General features: G+C 42.5%; 1 protein-coding gene across 2 annotated transcripts in view; it reads right to left on the bottom strand.

Moving 5' to 3' along the window:
* Positions 1-17,662, bottom strand: part of slc25a21 (solute carrier family 25 member 21) — a 116,924-nt gene that overhangs the window by 50,030 nt on the left and 49,232 nt on the right. Inside the window, exon 1 of one of the 2 annotated variants that reach the window (XM_080414015.1) lies at positions 10,082-10,176. The exons of the other annotated variant lie outside the window; for it this stretch is intronic. The gene's annotated coding sequence lies outside the window, so the exon portion shown is untranslated. Of the gene's footprint in view, positions 1-10,081; positions 10,177-17,662 lie in introns of those variants that run through there. 2 annotated transcript variants of the gene reach the window in all.

Genomic DNA, 17,662 nt, shown 5'->3' with positions numbered 1-17,662 from the left:
TGGACATTTTTGTCAAAATATTTTTTTTTGCCACGGACATACAAAATGAGTGGACAATAAAATGACCAGAAACACATGGAGAGCTAGCCCTGGATGACCATAATATTTCTGTAACTCTGAGAGTACAAATGGAACCAAATGGACCCGTAGGGTGAGAGTCAAGGGGGCCCTTGCAAATAAAACATTTGAGAACTAGTCCTAGTGGACTCCTAATGTGCCATTTAGTGTCATAGTAAATCAGTGTCATACATATTCTGAAGAAAACCTGGAGACTTGACATTCAGTAATTGGGTCTTATGATCAAAATAAGAACATTATAATCCTGTGTGAAAAAGAAAATAAGAAATTTGCCACGGACTATGCCAGGTCTTTGCCACGGACATATTGATGACCCCTGATTTAGACCCAGTAGTAAATGAAATTTGAAGAGATCTTCAAAGATGGAGCCCTTTACTTGGATGGGTTCTATTGTGCTTACCACCGAGGCTTTTAGACCCAATACAGATGTTGCCTAATTATGTTCCAGCTAAGTATTTGAAATCAATAAACAGTATGATTTGTAGATTTGTATGGGAAAATAAGTGTCCTAGGCTTAAAATGGAGAAATTACAGGTACCTGTGATTGAAAAGGCGTTTTAAAATGTGTTGATTTATGTGGAATGTAACGTTTAATATATGTTTTTAAAAGGCATATGGACCCCAAGAAGTCTAGCGGTGCTTTAGGGCACAACATGGTGTTGGATAGTCTCGCATCGCATCTCACAAAGAAACAACTAAATTACTTTTTGTTCTCTCCCATTTCTTTACATTGAATGGGTGTGGTTTGCACTGAGACTTCCTAACAACCTGACCACCTTGCACATCAGGTCTTGAGGATCTGACAGCAACCCAAACCATGTTAAGCGGTTATGTGTCCTGGCTTGATCACTGAAAAACTTGCATGACTTCTAATTACCGCCATTTGAATGTTGTTGGTTGTGTTTTTTCTTTTGTTTTTTTGAGCAACGGTTTTGAAAGACAGCCAACACAAACCAATCTACTGAGAGTCTGAGTGAGAACCCTCGTCGTCACTGTAATTATCGCCCCTGGTTAATTCAAATCCCCACCAGCCTAATAAATAATCTACAGTGTTTTCTGAGCTCTGTGGTGTCTGCATGCAAGCGGATATGAATGAAGGAGGCCCAATGAGACTTCCTCTCATAACAACCCGACTAATTCTCTGCTTTTCAAAGTGATGAAGGGACCCAATGCACTCAGCGTATTATCCATGTAAAGCCACTACATCAGTTATATGCTAACAGCTGGATAGTCAATAGAGCCTGAGTGATCAGTGAGGGGACCCGCTGTGGTTTCACACACGCACTAACTACGTGCATCTGGGTGAAAAGCCACTGGTTTTGGCTTTGGAAACACTCAGACTCAATCAGGCTGGCTAACTCAGGATTCTCACTGTATCCTCTCTGCCATCGCTTTAATGGGGTTTCCCTCACAGATTCCACCATGTGTACACAGCTGCCGTGAAATACGGCCTCTCTCTAATTTGCTCAATTAAACATCATGTCTATAAAAAAAGTGTCTTCTCTGTTGGGGGGGGGGGGTTTCCAGGGACAATTATCATGTGAAACACCACAGAGGAAATTCCATCTACAGTGGCATCTTAATCTCCAATTGTTAGAATTGGAATTGTTAGGAGTCCTAATCCTAATTTGGTAGTTCTTAGTAAGAACTAAACATATTGAAAGTCCTTCTGAAAGGGCTTAAAGATGGACCCAACAAAGGCTTTTAAAACTGCAGTGAGAGAGTAAACACGGGGGTTCCGAGAGCTTTTGACAGACAGGTCTTTTTCAGGTGTTCCGATGAATAGACCTGTCGTGAAACCTGACCACATTAGATCTCTCCTCAGCTAATCTGATTACGCGATGAAGCCAAACCTGCCTGTCTGCCTGCTTACTGAGCCTGAACAAACACAAGGATGCTGGGAGAAAAAGAAAACACGCTCCAACAGGTGACCCACAGGAGAGAGAAGGAGCAGAGACCAGAGAAAGACAGAGAGAAAGACAGAGAGAAAGACAGAGAAATAGAGAGAGAGAGAGAGAGAGAGAGAGAGAGAGAGAGAGCAGGGTCTGGGAAAATGGAGAGCTTCTGCAATCGCCATCCCCTCAGAAAATGTGCATCTGGACGATAAGTGGGAAACCAACCACACAGAAAGAAGACAAACAAAACAACGATTGGATTCCTTTTGTCTCTGTAGACTTGACTCTGGCACACAGTAACATTAGGGAACGTTTATCATCAATTAATCACTTCTGCCAGTGTAGCTAAAAGGAGTACTGGATCTCATGTTCTTATGGGTAGAGTATGTTGTTTCTCTCATAAATTTAGATTGGGAAAAACAAAGTAAAACGGGGTAACACGGGGTGATTAACCACCGAGGGCAATATTCCTATAGATACACAGAGACGAGTGGCAAAGTGTAAATGAAGTATATACTCGTTCCTGCTTTGATAAGCTCTTTCAAGACCATATTACTGTACTTACCAGCCACGCGTCAGCATGGCTGGCATTGTTTTCACTTTGTGAGTCTGAGTGTGTGTCTGTGTGTGTGTCATCATGGCAAAATGCGGTCCTGTAGACACCTATTGTAGCAGGAACTACCACAGAAGTGGTTTTCAGTACATTGCCAGGTGTTTACATGTCTGTCTGTCTGTCTGTCTGTCTGTCTGTCTGTCTGTCTGTCTATCTGTGGACAGATTTTGTCAACACACGATAGCGTCATAACCATGCTGCAGGGACAAAACTTTGCAGGTGTGCAGTTGAGCTCACAATGAAAGCCAGAGTTCGTAAATAGGTGTAGTCCGAGAAAGGGCGTTGGAAGTAGGTGGGTAGGAAATAGGGAGGAGGCCCCATTGCACTTTACGCCCCTGACCCATATCGCAGCTGGTGTGATCCCATTGCAAGATGGGATCCAGTTTACAAACTACTATTCCTAGCCTAAACACGGTATCTTATCTTATGGTGTTAGGCTGTTAGCCATGTTGCTGTACGATTGTATTAAGACCATAAAGTCTTAATATTGAACAAATATATTTCAAATATTACTGAAGTATGTTTAAAACATTTGCCCCTAAAATATATATGCCTTTTCTGTATATTTTCAGTTAAAACAAATAATACATTCTATGTTTGCATTGATCTGCATCCTTTGATATGAGGCTGCCCTCAGCCTTAGGCACGTGTCTTTCCTCCAACAAGGCGGTTTCACAGGGCTTAGTGATGATAAGCATGAATGCAAAACCAGGCTGTGTTTATTTGAGCGCCTGTCTGACGCCCCAAAAGACGAGACACTTTAAGGACAACCGATGGCAGACAAGGAGGGGTTCCAAGACGAACCACAATGTGAGACTGCATTTGACAATAATCCACCAGTGGCCTCCATATGACCTGTTCTACACCTGTAGCATTGATACTGGCCTGACCCAGGTCAACGGCATTTGTAAACACACTCTTTCTTTTCACGCTTCACAGAATGAAGAGAAGAGTATGCTACTGGGATACATACAGTATGCAAACCACCCAAGTAGCAATTAGGACGTACCTTTAATGGTGGGGTTTTGAATGGAATGCACCCTACTTTTAGATGTAATCAATTAAATGAGTCCATCCTGATTCTATTTACCGCTTTCAACCTAGTATCCCTGTGACTACTTGAAAAGGTAAGAAAATCGAAAAATCCTGTCAGTCTGGGCTTTTTGGGCTATTTAGTGAATGGCAGTGAATGATTTAAGTATGAAAAAAGATTGCATCACTTTTGTTTGTTTGTTTACTTGTCATAACATACAGTACCTAAAAAATGGGTGGGATTTGCCGCGTACTGTATAACGACACAGTCAGTGTCAGATTGTACAGACACCCACTCCAAAGTATTTGAACACGATCAATGCCAGAGAGTAAAGACATCTACTGGAAAGTATTTGAACATCAGCTTAGTATATTTTCACACTATTTAAACTGCCCTGATGTGGCGAGGCCCACCCCATCTGGTTTTTAAAACCGGCTAAACAAACAGCAACACTTTTTCCAGCTACTATTAGACCCAGGTTCAATATTGCATGCTTCAACTAGGTATCTGGGACTGACCCAAAAAGTAGTCCTGCTTGAAATGTAAATCCTCTTCTCTCCATTGCCACTTGGCCATGAGAGTTGAATACTCACAGTCTTCACTGGGATATATCAAGTAATGAGTAATACTTAATTTATAGTCCGTCGCACAATGATGTTACATGCAAAATAGAAGATCTACAAGCTCAGTAGATCGGCTATTTTAGATGTGCGACAAGTATAAATCAGGCTTAAGTTTGCGCCATGAAGCCACTCGAGGTGACTGCAACTACATCACACTTGCGTTAACTTGTGACGGTCTGAGTTGTAGTTCTTTCAGAGCATTTATGTGCCAAACGCCCACCTTCCTAAAAGCTGCTGAAAGGCAACTTCTCCTGCTCCATAGGGCCCCAGTGCATCATGGTCTTTTCTTCCCTGCTGTCAGCACATGCTACCGTTTAATCACAGAGCCCAGCAAATGTGAGCCTGCAAACTGTTGGGATCACTTCACACCCCTCCACGGCCTCCGTTTTACACTTACGGAGGGAGTCGGACTAACATACTGTAACTCTCATTTCAAAATGAGATATCCCACCCTTGACATCTGCCTGTACTAAATGTTTGGGAGCTGACTTTTAAAGCATAGCAGGCAACCTCAGTACTAAGTTGCAAAAAACATTCTCTTTTTTTATCCTTTAAAATTTTATCCCACGATTTTGAAACCCATTTTTTCACCAAGTGCCAATTGCCTATGTAATCCTGGGCGCTCTCTCCCTCTGCCAGCCTAGGGAGAGCCCAGAACTGAGCTCATGCCTCCTTCAACGCATGAGGAGCTAGCAAGCCGCTTCTTATCACCTGACAGGGGGGGAGTTTCCCCGGTTGGACCTAGCGTGTGGAAGGAACCAGTTCCTTTCCCCTCCATCAGGCGCCCCGGCTGACCAGGGGGAGGCAGTATAGTGACCATGATTACTGCAAGTTTTTTGTGAGGGTATCTACCCTAGGGGTCACGGGGAGAACATCAAACTCCACACAGAAAGGCCCTTTTGCCAACCCCACCTAGGGTATGGGCAAAAAACATTCTCTTATTGAGTGCTTTACTATGTTGTCAAAACAATACACACAATTACATACTGTACATGCCATACTGTACTAGCATATTAAAGGTCTAAAGGACGAATAAACTATATGAAAATCGCATAAAAACTATTCATATAGCTGATGCCTCATACAGGTCGATGCGCCTTTATTTGCGTTCCAAATAACAATTCTGGCGTTTTATCATCGCATAAAATGTGCGTTCTGTGTGAATCTACTCATGACACAAAAATATATATTTCGGGTCAAATTAATCGCAAAAAAAGCACCCCCAGTGTGTAAGGACCTTTATACTATAGTGTCAAATACATTCTCTGTAGCATGCAAGAGTTGCTCATGACAGGTTGGGCCATTCTTTCTGCTCTGACTGCCTCCTTGAAGAATGGTGAAAGTGTTCAGCAGCAACCTCCCTCCACAAATGTGGAGAGAGACGGGGACGTAATATTACAGTACAGTGACCTGCCATCTGGTTGACGTTTATAGGTTTGTTCCGCCTCAGTGAGTGACATACTGGGAGATTCCATTATTCTGAGGCCTCTTTTGTTTCTGAACCCACAATGGTACTGACAGCTTCTGTCATCCACGGCTCCTGTGCCTGCAGACACACACACACGACTAATCACTGCTGCTAATGGCAACGACAGCATCAGTACCGTCTGGAACGCAGCCACCGACTAACACACGCACAAACATACTCCTAACATAGTACAGGACTGCCCTATGCCACAAATGCTCTCCGCGCCGGGTCACAGAGTACAGCCTTGTGTTTTTGCTCCATCATCAAAATGATCACTTAAGGTGGAAAAAGAGTGGGTATAGGATACAATTAGTTGGATATTACGCTGATTTTACGTTGCAGTGACGCAAAGACGTGTCTTGATTCGTTGCCTGCTGTTTTTTTGTACTGGCCACAGTTAAAGTCATGTGCGCCATTTTTACAGCCGTGGAATTTTGGCCCTCGTGTTGGATACAGGATAAGTAGGGACCATATGGTGGCATGTCAGAGCGAGCCAGCAGAAACAATGAGACACCAGAAAGTCCTACATCATCGCCGCGTTCAACATCTTGGGTGGTTCGAAGAGTTGGAGATATATGGACGGCGCATGAGGTCTCCGGGTCGGACCCAACAGGCAGTCCTGCTGGAAGCTCCGAGCCCGGCCACCATCCTACCCGGTGAACATTCCGAAAGGTCTGATAACTTGTCGTACAAAGACAGAAGACCATACATCATGCAGATGAGATGATTATCTGAGTTGGTTTTGGCTCGGGTATGCATGCAGTTTTTGCTCCCACGCAAAAGTGAGAAAGAAAAACAATAGTGCGCCAGGGAGTGATTTCTCAACGGGTGCAGGTGTCATCCATCACGCCGAGACACACACTGAATGACTGTAATTCCCAGCAGCCACAGGGAGAAGGTCACTGCCACAGGAAGTAGGACTCCCTCAGTTAAATGGAGTAATACATCAGAGTACACTTACTAGTCGTGCATTTCACACGCTTTACGACATACAGTAATAACAGTTTAGTAACTGTAGGCCTACTTAAATAATGGTTCCTTCATTATTCTAATCAAATAACTGAGGAGTTTGATTCTAAAATGAGAGCTACCATTTAAGTAACTCATACTCTAAATTGATTTATAGCACAGAATTAAAACAAATTACAGCACTTTTCAAAGGATTGTAGGTCAATTAAGTTCTTGGTTGGCAGAACGATAACACATTTAGAATCAGAGAATGATGAACTTCAGGTAATTGGATTTTCCTAAAACGGATATACAGTGTTTTGGTCATTACTGTGAATCTGAACCGATAAATCAAAGTCCAGCTGTAATTATTTTTATCGTGCAAGTTTCAATGCAACACATTTTCTGCACCACTGACAATTAAAGAACACCCGCTAATAGTCTGTCATGTGGTTTGAGGGCATGAGATGAGCCGGAGAACAGTGTGATGACAGAAGCCTAGAGTTCACCCTCAGAGGTCTGCCCTGATTCTTCCAGAGCCCCTGGCTGAACCTGCCGTTGATGGCTCCTGCCTCCATGCCTGCTATTAATACTTTTCAAAACACGTCCAATCTGGAATGCTAAACACAACCACCAGGCCACTGCCTACCTCAATTTTTCACCTGCGGCAACAAAGCCGATGTGATGTCTATCAGCGAGCCAACCGCCAGGCTCACGTATTACAGGTTCTCTGAGTCAAAGACGCCGAGGCTGAATGCATGAGGAATGGAAGAATGGTGGTGAGACTGCTCTGAAGGACCGTTGACATAAAAGGTAAATAAAAAGGGTGGAGTGAACTTTGAATTTCAGTTGTTTAACGGCATAAGGCCAACAACCAACAATAACACACGCACGCACGCACAATTGCACGCACAAACACGCGCACATGGAAAGGGGTCTCTAAAAACTTGGATACACAGTAAAAAGTGTATAAATATAAATAATGTAATGGAACCGTGACAGTCCATTATAACACTTCCAGAGTCAAATTAACACCATTAAGTCATTTTCATACAGGGTTGCCTTTGACACGGTAAAAGAAGCAGAGAGAGAGGAATTTGCTTATTAAATACTACTGAATGTAATACTGTTTTAGTAAAGGAAAAATGTTAGCACGGTTAGCCTACTGTACATTTGCGACTGAATGAAAACATCTATACTGTCTAACTAGAGAATGCAAGTTAGGTTGGCATAAACAAGTCAAAACAGGGAAAGCAAAATGATAAATATAAAATATGGGTATCCAAATCACATGAGGCTGCTGTGGGTCAGGCCAATAAACTAAACTTACAACCCAGAAAGGCACACTTTAAGACTGAAAGATTGCCTGAGAGTCCAACCTGTTTTTACAGCAAACACCAGGCTCAACAATTCAAATCTAATCCCATTAAAATTGCAATTGGTATATAAACCATTCTCAACCCAAGAGGGGCAAACACACCAATCCGTCATAAGCACACAGGCTATATAATTACCTCATTTTGAACGCGGGAGGGTATGGCAAAAGAAAAGGTATTTCATGGGTAAAGTACACATACACTCATGGATATTAAAGGGCAATTAAAGACTTTAGGAGAGGAAAGAAAGTTCATTAATGGAGAGGCAGGCGGCCATTAGGAGCAGTGATTTATGCCCCCGTCCAGCGCTCCTCTCGTGTCAGAGGTGGACATGATGAAAAAAAAATGAGACTAAAACAAATACTGGTGTGAAGGTACTGATTATGAAGGAATTTACATATAAAAAACAAGACCTTATAATGGCTCAGGACATCTGGGAGAGAGGTCTGAGGAGTTCAAAAAATATGAACAACCATAATGAGTGGGTAATGAGAGGTGAGAGATAGACACAGAGAGAGAGAGAGAGAAAGAGACCATGGGGACAGTTATTAATCCCAGATATCCCCGCAATCAGGCTTACTGCCTCAGGAGCGGAGAAGCATCCCATTTAACTCCCCAAACAGTCCCTAATTCTGCACTTGAAAAAGCTGAAAGGGTGCTTAGAAAAACAAGCGAGGCCATCTCCAATGACAGCACGTCTTTTTTTTTCATCGAGGGCCCCTGTCGAGAGAAGCGCTGCTGCTTCCCCGGCTTTGCAAACACAGCCCTGGCATTCCTGGGGCCTGGCCCCGGCTACCGGTGCTGCTGCTTTATCTGTTATCGCCTGGGTGTCGGTTTCCACCCGGCGCGTCTCCTCTTGTTCGCAGGTCAGCAGTCATGAATCAGAGCAAAGAGCAGATGAAAGGAGGGGAAAAGAAAGAGAGAGGGGAAAAAGAGAAGTGGAGATGGGAATGACGGGTAAGCGGGAGGGGGTGGAGGAGTAGATGATTAATCTTAGCACTCCCCTTTTCTGTTATTGTACAACAACAATGCACCATGTCTGTCGAGCTATCAGATTTATTACCTGGAATTATGCATCAGCAGTTATTGCACACACACTCCTCTGGTATGTCCCTGTCATTCAAGCATTGTGGTGAACAGTGACTGATCATCAATATTTGTATCATTACTACTGGTGACTAGAGTTGGCATGGAGCTGAAGTGACAAACGTAGGCCTACGTGACGAATCGTGAATTCTTGACAATGACAGACAGGCAGGCAGAAAGAGAAGAGACAGACAGTAGCGAGAACAGACTCCTGTCGCTGTCACCCGTCTGCTGCAGTGAAAGCTTGTGTCTTTCATTACTGTCACTGATTTCTGACACCTGTGGTCATATTCTCCACACAGAACCATCATATGCAAATCGCTCAAGCCAACCGCACGGAAGTGTATGAGAGGAGGAGAAGAAAGGAGGACAAAATGGATGCAAAACCCATGGTGCAACTGATGTTTGAGAGGAAGTACACCGTGTCGTCCCGTCCCCCATTCATTCTCGAGGAGCACTTTTAAACAAATTTCTCCAACTCCGAGCTGGACACCTGTCAGAGCAGCCCTAAGGCCATCAATCAATAGCATCTGAGCCCTAGTGAGGTCTTTAAAGACAGACAGCAAGCAAAATTATCATTGAGTGAAAGCCTTGCATCTGCAGAACAAATTGCAACTTTAAACATTTGAACCCTAGCATCCCTATTCTGGGGTGAACCGATTCTGTGTTGAGGGAAAAACCAAGCTGACCTAATATAGAGCCCTGGAGGACCACAGTCAAGTATACTACAGTACATGTATAACTATAAGTATATAGCATTTAAGTGGTTAAAGGAACAAATGTGACCCTACAGCGTTATAAGAATGACAACTACTCATTTTAAAAGTAGGCTACAAGAGTTTTTTTAAATGACTTCACAAACAGAGCCCCAACAATTTTTCAACCCACAGGCTTTGTGTAATCCCTTACTTCAAATAAAAACAATGAACATTCGCAAAACATCAAGTTACAAGTATCTCACCTGACAACCGCCATGCTAAAGTATTTCACCTCATTGTAACAGACTCTCACTGTGTACTTTCCCTCACTCAGCTGTCTTCGCCATTCCATCAAATCTCCACACACACGCCTACTGCTCAAACAAGACCTCAAATCTTCACAAGCAAGCAATCTTCTTGGCAGTTCCACGCCAATGCCTTGATTACCAAGCTATAATTATACATTGCAGTGCATAATTGAGCATGCAACATGATAGTTTAGTAATTACGTTGGAATAATCTGGCTACAATATTGTTACTTTTTTTCCTCCAAATTTAAATGATGTGGCCACAAGTTTGCCAAAATGCAAGTTAGATTTCATTTCAAATGTTTGGAATCCCATGTCTTGGAGGGTTCCCAGGTTGATACGCCTACGCAGAGATAACTACTTCAACCCTAGCGTCCCTATTCCGGTGGTAACTTAGCAGATCTACAAGCTCAAAACGTGTTGCAACGCGACCACTGTTTATGTATGAGCTGGTAAATCTGCAATGTTTTGGCAAAGAGATTTGGTGTAGAGGGAAAGAATAGCGGACCAAGTACAGAGCGGACCCCGGCCAAGTTGACTAAGTATAGAGGATTCAAGAGGATAACTAAAACACACAAAAAAACTAAGTTTCACTTTCACTTTGCTATCTAGCCTACAATCAGTAAACTCTAAAGACATGTCACAGTGAAACAATGACTTCCCTTTTCATGATTTGCCTGTACCGTGCCAAGCCATGGTGTTCCACTCAAATTCCAACGAATTTGACAAGAGCCTACAGCACAAAAAAAATCCAGAGGCGTCACAATATTTTACTATGGTTGGGCAATGTAATCTGTTCGTGAGAATAGAAGAACACAATTACAGTACATGGTGCTTGTGTGGGCTGGCATCAGTTCTGTTTCATCAGTCATTTGTGTGTGTGTGTGTGTGTGTGTGTGTGTGTGTATGTGTATGTGTATGTGTACTGTATGTGTGACTTTGTGTGTGACTGTGTGTGTGTGTGTGTGTGTGTGTGTGTGTGTGTGTGTGTGTGTGTGTGTGAGAGAGTGCACATGCATGTCTGCATGCATGTTATTACAGCCATTAGCCGCCATTTGACACTAATCATCCCACATTGTTCTTGTTTGCACATGTTAAATTATTACACCATTAAATTCTGACTAATGTCCTCACGCACACGCACACACGCACACGCACACACACGCGTGCGCAGGGGAGGTGATGATTGAGTAATGTTCTTTCCTCAACAACATCCTTTCATCAACTGTTGTTAAGGTGCCGTTGAGCAAGGCACTTCCTCCATTGTTGCTCTAGTGGTGCAGATTATACGCTACAAGCGGGAGAAGGTTGTCATCTCAAAGTCGTTGGATGAATGAGAATGAGGGTGGAGCTGAAAAACTGAAAAAACATTTGCCTGGATAAATACTGTAGGTAAAAAAAACGAAACAAAAGACAATAACAAGTTCCCCTGTTCTGTGATACTATTTATCAACCTAAACGCTCCAAGTGCAAACCAAAATCCCTGCATTTAGCTTAACCACTTAATCCCCATAAGGGCGTCCCCCACGGCTCTATACTTGGTCCGCTCCTTTTTTCCCCTCTACACTAAATATCTTCACTGAAAATAGCCAATCTACAGGCTCACAAAGACGCCTCTTGAGCTTATAGATCGGCTATTTTTGCAGAATGTTCACCCCCCCCCCCCCCAGAATAGGACACTAGGGTTCACGTGGTTAACTAAAGAGCGAAAAATGGACCTGTAAGGACGATGGAGGAGGGTTTGTAAACACAGAGAACAATCCATTATGGTGAACCTTTATGTGCTGCTGAGTGATGGAGAAGACAGGCGTAGTAAAGTGGGCAAGTGGACCAGCCACCAGAGACACCACCACCACCATTAACTTCACCACCGCCTCACCACATCACATCCAACATCACTGAAGGACCCACCCACCCTGGCCTAAGCCCGGTGTTGAGGCCCATCCACCTAGTACAGGGTTTCCCCAAACGTTTCAGCTGAACACCCAAATACATTTGGTGTCTCTCCGGGACCCAAACATACAAAAACACTTTATGAATTAACCACTCAAGCCCTATTTTTAAAATCGTGATAATAGCCGATATACAACATTTTCCCTTTTTTTTGTATATATATATATATATATATATATATATATAATTGTTCTATATCTTTTGAAACAATAACACAATTATTTTGTAGGAAACATAAAAAAAAATGTTTGGGAAACACTGACCTAGTGTAAAGCATTGGTTCCCAAAGTGGGGTCCGGGGACCCCCAGGGGTTCTTGGGGGGGTACCAGGGGGTCCCCACTACTCCCCAGCAAAATTAGTTAATACAGCGTCACAATCATTTTAACCACTTTAACCATATGTTATACTTTGGCTATTAAAAAATAGCAGATATACAAGCTCATAGCGCTATGAGCTTGTAGATCTGCTATTTTTGAAAAATCCCTGGCACAAAATATTTTTGAGATGGGGGGGGTGGGGGGAGGGGGCAAATACATATCATTTTGGGGGTCCTTGAACATGAAAAAGTTTGAGAACCACTGGTGTAAAGTAAACACAGATTAAACACCTCTTCTCAACACAGCAACACCCAGAGGGGGAGAGCCTGTGTCATTACTGTCACCTAGTGGACAGAGCATTGATGAGCAATACAATACAAATACAGCGAGGCAAATAGGGAAGGCACCTGTGAGATCATGGCATAGAAAAAAGAATTAAACATTGCTGAAGGAATTATTGAATCGGAAGTTGAGGGAACAGAGCTACGAGTGAAAAGCCATCACTCTTTACACTCTCAGAGTTACACTGACATAGTTTTTATAGTACCTTTATTGAAAGGATAACCCCTTTCAAGACCATCTCGTTTTCGAGAGGGTCCTTATCATAAAAATAAAGAAAGAACAATAGACAGAACAATACAACAAATACATCCATGCATACATAAACAAGAACAACTTGACAAAAACAAAAGCTCAGTCTTCTGAAACTGGCATCTCCTACCCCACCTGATCACCCACAAAATAACAGACTTCATGCATTAATGCACCAATGTAAAGCTAAATGAACAAGAGCAAAAACTACAGACCGCTACATACATGCACATGCGGTAACATGCATTGACGTGCCCATACGAATACACAGAATACAGACATGCACATGCACCTTGGAAATTAAATTGCAGTGTATTCCCTATAATTCACAGGACGGATTATAGAAGACAGAAAACAATCAGAGGCAAAACAGAGGCATTTAGAAGCAGGAGCAGGTTATTTGAAGATGAGTAAGGATAGATGCTTTTAAAACATTAACGGAGTTAGTAGATCTAAGGGAACCGGAAAGATTGTTCCAATAGGCTGGAGCTTTATATTTAAAAGCACTTCGACCTTTACTGATTTTGGTGGGGATAATGAAGTAAGGGTACTCTGCCTCAGGTTGTATGGTGAGCTGTAGGGACTTAAATATATTGCTGTGTTTGCTGACTGTATTACTGACTTTTTGCAGAAGTCCAAAGCTGTAACGAGTAAATCGGCATCTCTTTTTGTGGTTTAAATTTAAAAACCGTCAACAAGCAACAGTGAATGAGCAACCCCTCCCCCCCAATGGAATATATCGACACCTTGGAACTTAGCATCCAGGAGTTTTTTGCCTACACAGTACAATCATCAGTGTGAATTTAACTCAGTGGAGTCAAATGGATACACATTCTCAGAGTAAATTAACACAGATTTTACTGTGAGCTGGTACGATGTCCGCTTTACAGAGAAATAATGAGGGGGGGCTCTGCTTTTGATACCCCACTCGGGTCATTAATTTTTATCACCAGTGGGTATATGTTTTATCCCTGCTGCTGGTCAGACTGAATTAAATACATGGATTTCCTTTTGGGAAGTGTAGATTGTCTGTAGATGTTAGCTGTTAAAGTTTGATAATATCACAATTTAACAATTGTATAAAAAAAAATATATATATATATTACTCCCATTAATACTGGCATGCCTACTTAGGAGAAAATGTGTCTTTCTTTATTGAAATAAATAAGGGAAATGGCAAATCTACAAGCTCACAACGCATCACAAAATGACTTTGTTGTATCGAGTACAAAAAGTAAATAAGGCTGTGGTTAAGAAAATGCACCCCCCCCTGCTTTATAAAAAAAACAAATCAAACCCTATTCCTGTCTACAGTACCACGGCCATTCACCCTGATGTCACACACGCCGCCAGGGCTGCTGACCACTCGGCCGATATAGAAGCCCGGCCCACTTTCTGCGGAAGCACACCTGAGTCCATAAAAGCTGATAATGGAGCCAATAATTGGGAGGGAACAGCAATAATGGAGGTTTAGTGAGGCAGTAAATAGTTTAATTAGTTGTTAACACCCTGTGTCTATATGGACAGGCTGAGGCCCACTCTGCTCTCTGTGCACTGGGCTGGATGGACACACAGCCAGGGGCCACCGCAAGCTACTCATCCTATAGTCACGTTCAAAGAAAGAATAAATACACACTCAAATCCCCATAATGTTAATTTAACTCAGAGAGTGTGCAAACGTTACGGGTCCATTTGGTTACATTTGTACACGCTCTGAGTAACAAATGGATCTTCGCTGCTGTTCTGCGTTACAGCCATTAAATCCTGAATGGGTCCTCTTCAGGCCAAACCATCGATACTAGAACTAAACCCCAATATCCATCAACAGACTGCAGACCGTTGCAATGTTGTCCTGGCAGGGATGCTGAGCATAATGTATCTTTAGTGTCTATTTTAGGGGTTTAGCTCTTATAAAGTACAGAAAATGAATGCAACTCAGGAGCCGGGACACCTGCAATAGGGTTCAGATTGAACTCAGTCCGGGGAGGAGCTAATTCATAGAGCCCTCCGGGAAACAGAGACCGGGCCACATGTGGCCTTAATGCTTCAACCCTGTTGGCTGACATTTTGGGATGCATCATGGGAGAAGGAGTCTTCCCAAAAGCACGATACTGTTTAAAAGGCTGCAAGGTAGATGAATGCAAATGATGCAAGGATCAAAAAACCAAACGGACATTCCTGAAGGGTGATATGATCTCTCAGTCCAGAATCTATCCACGGTGGGAGCGATACGGCTGGAGGAGAGAGAGTGAGTAAGCCGACAGGGTGGTCCCTCTTGTCTGTGCCGGGTTGGCAGGCGGGCAGGGTGGGAGAGGAGGAAGAGCTCCGAGGCTAAGCTACAGTAGGCGCAGGGGCAGGACCTACAGGGCGCTAGTAGCTAAAGGGAACTGCTCTTGGGGCTCCCCTCCCGTCTTTAGCGTGAGAGTTTAGGGGCAGGAAGCCATTACCAAAGTGTAAACGCACTCAGCCATCACTGCCCAAACACAGTTGAAACATGTTTCACCACTCCAAAAAAAAAAAACGTTTGGGGGAAAGAAATTCCTGTCCTATACAAACACAACAGTGCTCTCTTGTCGCTTTTTGCCCTGAGAGTAAAGACCCAGGGAGAAGAGAAGGTCCTAAGCAGGGCTGCCTGGCTTAGTACATACAGCTAGCACTCCCATCTCTGGTTCCCAAACATTGCATAACCCAACTGCACATGCATGCTGGTGGTTTGGGCCTGATGAGAGACTGTGATTATGTTACATACGCCGGTGGTTTGATGCAATAATTATGCAATCAACATCGCGGCTCAGTCTAGTGTAATGTGATTTATGATCATTGTTTGAATTGGGGTAATTAATTGGCCCTAATGCGTGAAGGGAGGGCGGGCAGGCGGGCAAGGCAGCAGGACCCGCTGTGTGTGACATGGCATCTGCTAACAGCTGTCACTTTGGCACATGACCCCCCCTGCCACGTCGCTCTGCCAGCGCCAGGGAAACCCAACCCTGGCTTGCTTCATATGGTAGGTTACGGCCCCCCTCTTCATTTACAAAGCCCCTTAAAATCACATGCAGACACACACAGGCACGCCTATTCACATTCAAAGATGAAGACAAATATATATATGTCTTGGGAAATATTAAGAGAGTAAAGTAGGCAAATTAGAGAAAATCCACCCAAAACAAGAAATGTATCTTATTCCTATGATCTTGGAAAAAATTCAGCCATGATTAGTGAATATGAACAAATCTATCCCAAGCTGCAAGCGCGAGAGCCAAGACACTCTTTATGATGTCATACAAGGCTCCGCTGACGGTGAATGACAGTGAACGACAGGATCAGTATCCTGGGTGATTTTAAAAAGGTCAAACAAACATTTTTTTCTGAGCTCACAAAGATGGCCTCTGATTCAATGTCAATGGAGCAGCTCCAAGTGTCGTCACTGGATGACGTCACATATTAGACACTTGGTTCTCTTGTTTCTAGTGTTGCGACGGAGTTGTTTATGTTCTCAAATCCACATTCATCTAGCAGTGATCAAAGGAATACCACATTAATTCGTTTTCACTGAGACAGTTGCCTCTGAGTTGGATTACACTGTAAGGAGGACATTTTAGTCAGGTCCATGAAGTACGACCCATTTGCATGTTCAGAACTTGTACACTAAAGGAACAATTGATGCTTGCTGCAAAAGGTTTCAGCACAGACAGTCTGAAAAGATATGTTAGGGGGAAAAAAATATTTTAGGGAAAAGACAAATAATTTTAAAAATACTTTAAAATATGAGGCATTTCCAAAGCATCATACTGTATGCAAGCATACATGCAGATGCAAAATTGCTAACCTCTTAAGGCCTATTTACTACGTTTCATGTAATAGCGAAAATAGCCAATCCACAGGCTAAAATTTGTAAAAAGAAGAGTTAAACATTAAAACAAAAAAAAGTTTTTAATTTGACCAAAATAGGGCATGGCATTTCTATAATAATTTATATAGTTATGTAGTTAAAGGAATAATGGATGCTTGCTGAAAACACTTTCTGTATACTGTAGACAGTCTAAAAATATACAGAAAATATATTCAGGGGAGGAAAAAAAAATTATGCTACAAATAATAAAAGAGTATTTCTTAGGGTTCATTTAACACATGCAGACGCAAAATTGTTAATGAAATTCAGAAACACGCCAGAGAAATAGCTCCATCATCCTGTAATTGAGGGGTCAGGATCTCTTTGTTGGACAAACTCCAAGTGAACCATACACGGATGTGGTGGTCCCTTTCATCCAGCTATTTGTCAGAAAACCTGAAATAACTCCAAACTGTCAGCGCAGAATTATGAATGAGAGCAGCTTTGCTCTAAATGGGCAACAGACATGCATACTGTACTGTAACAGCCTAACAAATGCCGGCGGAGGTATTTTGTTGCAACATAAGATATGTATGTACTGTGTAATAGTTTTTTTCATCATCCACCCACTCTGAAAATTATGGCATGCATGAATGTTAAACTCAACGTATTATTATTTAACTTGTGAGTTATCTTACCCGACATTACAAAACAGATGATCTAGGTATGATTACAAAATAGTCATGATTTAATAACTACTTTTTTAAATATTGAACAAGAAACATAATTTTGTTTTCTTCTTTTTACTTCTACCTACTCTTGGAATTAATATAAATATTTTAACC

Source organism: Gymnoscopelus braueri, assembly GCF_963280865.1.
Source record: "Gymnoscopelus braueri genome assembly, chromosome: 19".
In the NCBI taxonomy this organism is placed as follows: Eukaryota; Metazoa; Chordata; class Actinopteri; order Myctophiformes; family Myctophidae; genus Gymnoscopelus; species Gymnoscopelus braueri.
The sequence above is the reverse complement of the archived record's forward strand: the minus strand, read 5'-3'. Positions and strand labels throughout refer to the sequence as shown.